This window comes from Sander lucioperca, chromosome 3, assembly GCF_008315115.2.
Source record: "Sander lucioperca isolate FBNREF2018 chromosome 3, SLUC_FBN_1.2, whole genome shotgun sequence".
NCBI lineage: Eukaryota > Metazoa > Chordata > Actinopteri > Perciformes > Percidae > Sander > Sander lucioperca.
Window position 1 is genome coordinate 3,005,656 of NC_050175.1, and position 6,297 is coordinate 3,011,952.

Below are 6,297 nucleotides of genomic sequence, written 5' to 3' on the forward strand. Positions count from 1 at the left end.
AGAATGTAATGAACATTGCAGCTGAGAAATACAGAGAGAGTTGTGTGTAGCTGATAGTCTTAAATAGCTTTGTAGCTAATCATTTGGCAATGGCTTGAATGTAACGGATGTTCATTAATATAAAAAAGTTTTAACAGCTTTAACAGGGTGGGGGGACTCTAGCAGGTTAGCCATTTTTAGCACTACCAGTTGATAACACCTGGTTATGTGATAATTTGCGCGTACAAACACCGTAGCAACATATCCATGATTTCTGATGGATGATTCCATATCCAGATGGAAGATGGACATTACTGTGGGCACGAATGATTTAAGGAGACACAAATAAGACAGAAGTACTGTTGATGCTCGGAGCAGCCATGGATTGTGATGTCAGGGTTGGTGAGGTTCTCCCAACTTTCTGAGTCGGAAATCCATCTACATGTTGTAGTTGAAATTTCAGACAGACAGGAAATTGGAAATTCCAACTTCTCAGTTTAACTCGGACACACTATACAGTAAATCCTGCAATAATTGATTTGATCGGCGATAAACAAGCTGTGAACATATTGTCAGCAAACCCTTGTTTACTCATCCAGCAGATATGGAGCAATATTATTAGTCATTTGGAGTAGTGTTCGTATCCACCTGAAAAATGAAGGTCTAATATTTACTCTCCTTTTAGCTCTGTCCCTCCACTGTGCACAGCACACCAGCTAGTCACTGACATCAGTGGCCTGTGATTGGTGATTGACAGGTTTGCGTACAGCGATTTTTTTAGGGCTGTTTAACTGAAAATAGCTGCCAGCTGTATCTGAAAACGCCGCTGATGAGGAAAGTGAGACTAAACCAATAAAGGAAAGTTGTTGAAAACCAAAACAATTACCTGGAAGACACAATAAAACGTGTTCCCTTCAGCTCTGCAGAGTCAGGTGATATTTCTCTATGGGTTTATTACTACGAGTGACACCTTTCACATACACGTATTCATGTGATCTATTATGGTCATCATGTTAACATGAAAATATTAATTATAGCAGCTTAAAGTCGTACTGATAAAATCAATGGATAATACAATGAATAAGACCCTGTTGCAATTTGTCTGGCATCCGTCAGCTTAACATGGAATCCCCTTGGCTTGGTCAATCACCAGTGTTTTGTTAGGGGTCCCGACCTGGAAGAAAACAAAAGCAATATTTTTCTCCTCCCCTCTACATTATTTAGTACACAGAAATATACCTCCCATTCCTCTCCCTGTCCTGGATATCTTGTTAGAGTGGAGCTGTTACTCAACTCTGACTGGGTAGAAAAACACAGGTGTTGAGTCCTTGAAATGCAAGGATTGTGTTGTGATATGCCCGCTGGCAGTGTGTGCAGGAGCTGTACGAACAACTGTAGCAACACAAATGTACATGAACTGTAATGTAACATACATTGAGGTTCTTTCTCACTTACACACACACACACACAAACACAAACACACACACACACACACACACACACACACACACACACACACACACATAAATATGGATTGAGGCTGTCTGTATGCTCCGTTTCTGAAGCCAAACCTTGATTATTTCATTCACTGGGGATTTCAGCACTAGTTGATGATTTCTTATGAAATATAGGAAGGATGTGTTTTAAAATGCACCTAACTGCTGTCCAATCTCCAAAACCACATCTCTCAACAACTGTACAATTATACAGTTACACAAAGGCCAGCTTCATCAAATTCTGACTTAAATATTTAATGCTTGTGTCAGAATTTGTCAGAGGGGAAAAATAGTATTGTTACTCTGTTTAAAGAGAATTGCCCTGTTCTTTTAAATTATTGAGTTGTGCAGTCACTCGTACCTTCAACATTATGAGGATTCTACACAATAAATCTACTGTAGGGCACTTTTTCTTAACGTCATGCTCAATGAAATGCCAAGAATAATCTGCTCTGCAATTACTGTTCACATACTGAAATGTCACAGGGTGGCGGATGAATTAAGGCAGAATTTCAGTGATATTCTGCTTTAATACCCAAGCCACAGATGGTCATACTGAGTTTCTCATTCTCAGATCAATTTGTCATGGTTGCTTTCTGGGCAAACACAGAGACCGATTTAGCAGGTAAAGCCTGTTACATATATACCATGTGTCAAACCTCCCTTTTTTGGCTGTTTTCAGGTCATTCCTGACAGCAACAGCTGTAGGGGGTGATATATTTAGAAACTTAAGACAAGAGGAAAGGAAGCTCCTCTACCGGCGCTGGTTGCAATGAATAGTGAAAACAGAAAAAGGGAAATGAAAATGAAATGTGCCCGCTAGTCAGATGTTGGAAGAATGTTATTGAATCTACCATTACCACTTAATAATATTGTGATCTATAAACCACAGATTTATGACTAATCCTGCTAAATAGACTCAGATAGGCTCAGGAGCAGTACAATTTATTTTTTTGCTTTTCTGTGTTGCATCTGATAGAAAGTAACAAAGTACATTTACTCAAGTAGTATTCTTAAATGCAGGTACTTGTACAATTATTTCCATCCATATATTTTAGCATTACATTTCACTACATTTTTTTATGAAAATATGTTACTTTTCACTCTGACAGCTATAGTCAGTTACTTTGAAAATAATAATTTTACATTGAAAACATATGGCCATTTAATAAAATGGTCACTTGTTATACCATTATTTAATGTTGCTGCTGACATCATGCATCAACATTTTGCATCATAAACCACGTGCAAATTAATAATGAATAATATTTTTCTGCAGCTTGACTCCTTCCTCAGTTTAAATGTAAAAAAGGTAACAGGAGTATCTTAAATTGAGTTTAATAAACCTGGGGGCTCAATGCCCCTTTGACTTCAACTGTGGGACAGATAAGAGATTCTGATCAATAGAGCGACAGGATCAGGATAATGGGTGAGGGATTTCAGAGACACAAGAAGAAGCAAGACTGTGACTTAGATTTGCAAACAAACTGTAAGGATGTGTTTGTTCTATAATTCTAACAGAATCAGTGCCAGTCATGATAGTTTATTGTATCCAGTAACATTCCTGGCTGCAGTTATCTGGACAGTTTGGATTGGAGCAGAAAAGCATGACTAATACAGTGAGATGCTCTAATCTAGAAATGGTGCAGTTAATGCATAAATGACTCCTATTAGATGTGAAAATGGAGAGAAGGGATCTGATCCTTGGTGGGATTTTGAGAGTTGAATGTCTCTTCTTAATCTCTTCATCACATGTCAAGACAAAAGATACATTTCAACATAAAACCTGCATTTTAAACAATCCTGGTACTATGTCAGATACACCAGAGGGCTGAGAGTGGTACCTGAAGCAAGCTGAGGTTAAGTGTTTGGCCAAAAAAGAAGGATGGACAATGTCATGTGTTGTTCCATTACTTTCACAGCTGATTTCCTTTAGCCACTGTGTCCCCATTTCCTCCTGGCTTCTATCTTTTACAGAGAGAAGATTCAAACACCCCGAATAATCAGCAGAGGAAAGTACTTTCCATGGAGAAAATGTTATTAATCCAGTGGTTAACAACCAAGAAGGCATGACTGTCTTGGGATAAGGCTATGGAGCCCTGAGCCTCTGGCTGCGCATAGCTGAACGGAACATATGGCTTCATGCCATTTTGCTGTAAAATAATTGAAATTATATATATATATTTACATAGAAGAGTGTACTTCACAATTTGTACCAGAAGAACCACATACTGATATGTCAAATCATCAAGGCACTCTTCAGAGTAATTTTGAGATGCACTGACTAACAACCTACTTTTCTTTCAGATATAAGGAGCTATTTTGTTTTTAAACTACAATTTTTTTTGTAAAGGCATTTTAAATGTTCGCGCAACATCTGTTCACAAGTTACAGTATGGTTGTGGTCGCCATGAGCTGCTCATCATCAGTCCTCTGCAGTTTCACTTCACAGCACCTGGACCTCGTCGGACCTTGTGAGTCATCTTTGTAGCTGGGAATCTGTGTTTGATCTTTGACTTCCCTGTCCCTTCCAATGTATTTAGGCGTTTCAGCTGTGTTTTTCATTCACTGGTAACACTTTATAATAATTGTACATGAATTATCATGAATTCATGCATGACATCATGCATAAAAAAAACATGCATTCATTCATTTAGTACGTCATGAACTATCATTAATGTACAAGGATTACTAGTATCTCATGCATGACTTAATGCTAATGTTAATTAAAGCATCAATTAAGGTATTTGAATAATCATGACTTCTGATTTATTAATGATGTTCGTGTCTTCTTCTTCAAAAAAACTGACCAGTCACAGCAGTGTACATATATTATAAACATTTTAAATCATGGTTAACTAAACATTACTGCTTCATTACTTCATCATGTTTGTGGCCCTTCAAATAAAGTGCTGACCTGAAATAAATAGGATATTATTAATGGTGGCATAAAATGTAATGTATTAAGAATTAAAGGAGTGGGTTGGCAAACTGATACTGAGGTCACTACATTTACACAAAATACAGTATACTGCAGATACATTTTAATAGTTGCTTTATTCAGAACAACACAAGGCACTTAAACAGTAATGTCTAAGAACAATGCTCAGCCAAGTAGGATATTTATGAATTTTACTTTTTACTAACTTGTGTTAGTGTCTGAACACATGAAATGTCTTGCAGTTTTTTTTTTTATTTGTGGTGTCACAAGGATTGGGGCATATGCCACCATTAATCATATCTTATTTATCAATGATAATGATAGACCAGCTCAGCACTTTATTTGAAGGGCCACAAACATGAAAAAGTAATGAAGTAATGTCATAATTACAACACTACAATTCACTTTAACTACTGATTTACCCATGAAGAAGACATGAACATCAATAATAAATCAGAAATCATGATGAATGAAATACCTTAATTGATGCATTAATTAATGTATTGTTCCTGCATTAAATCATGAATGAGATACTATTAATCATGGTCCATTATCATGGATAGTTCATGATGTACTACATAAATTAATTCATGCTTTTTCATGCATTAAGTCATGCATGAATTCATGATAATTCATGTACCATTATTATAAAGTGTTAACCATTCTTCTGTCTCATGCACATCTGACAGAACAGATATGTTCCTATTTTAATTACTACAGCTGTCTAGGCAAGCCACATAACCACTCTGTGTGTAAATGTTTGTGTTGGGCTTTGAGCGCTGGATGGATCCTGTGTAAACACAGACATTAGCATTTGGAGTTGTGTTTCTGTCCACTACATTAGTGTCTGTCCAACAATCAATGTCCTTTCAGCTCTCTTTTGATCTCCATCAACTTCTGAGGAAAAATATCTGCCAGAAGTGTTTTCTTTTAGCTTTTTCTGATTGTAGACCAACAGTATACAGCATGTACTCTAAGAAACTTGTGTCAATACACCCAGTACCTCAGTTCCTGTGCAAGCTATAATCATTGTGATTGAAATTAGAACTGAGGCAAAGATAACGGATGCACTTGTACAATCAATAAACATAATATACATAACATTGATTCTACCATAATCATTGTCATTATTTTAAGTCCTGAGCAGTTGCAGTTAGACAGGCTGTCAGTTGTAATTTCAGTGTTCAACACTTGATTTATTTTTCAAGTGGTAACATAATGCATCAAGGAGCACAAGTGAATAAATGCTCCAGAGGCTCTAATTCCAATCCAATTTCAGTGTAAGCTATACCATGTGCATGGCTTGCATTATATTGCTGTAACTGTAGCAAAATAAAAGAAAACAATATCACTTTATTTGTTTTTTTGTTTGACTTTTTTTTTTTTTTAAGTACTGTACATCTGCAGTCCCCTGAAGTTGTAGAAGGGTTGTAGAAATCTGCCAAAAGAGTGACAGTCTGGTATCTCTGCAAGATTGCTGCAAAGCCAAAAAAAGAGATAAAAAAAAAAAAAAAACACTTCTTCACTGCTTGAGTTTTTGGGATGGTTGTCTGTAGTAGAGCGCAGTGGGGTCGCAGTGACAGGAGGGAAATGAATAATGCATCACATGACCTTCATGATTCAGTGACCATGGCAACATTTGTTTCTCAGCTTGAAAAGGACCACTTGCAGAAATCATCAGGGTATGGACATTTGTGGTTTTTTATATATATATAACATATTTTGTGGGTATCTGTGTGTGTTTATGTGTGTGGGTGGAGGGGGTGAGCTTCTAGTGGTATTGCCAATGCTCTGCATGCGAACCTCTCTCTCCCCCCAGCCACCTTCTGCTCTCTAATTGCAGCATGTCCACAATCTGACTGCATCTGCGGTTGACTGAAT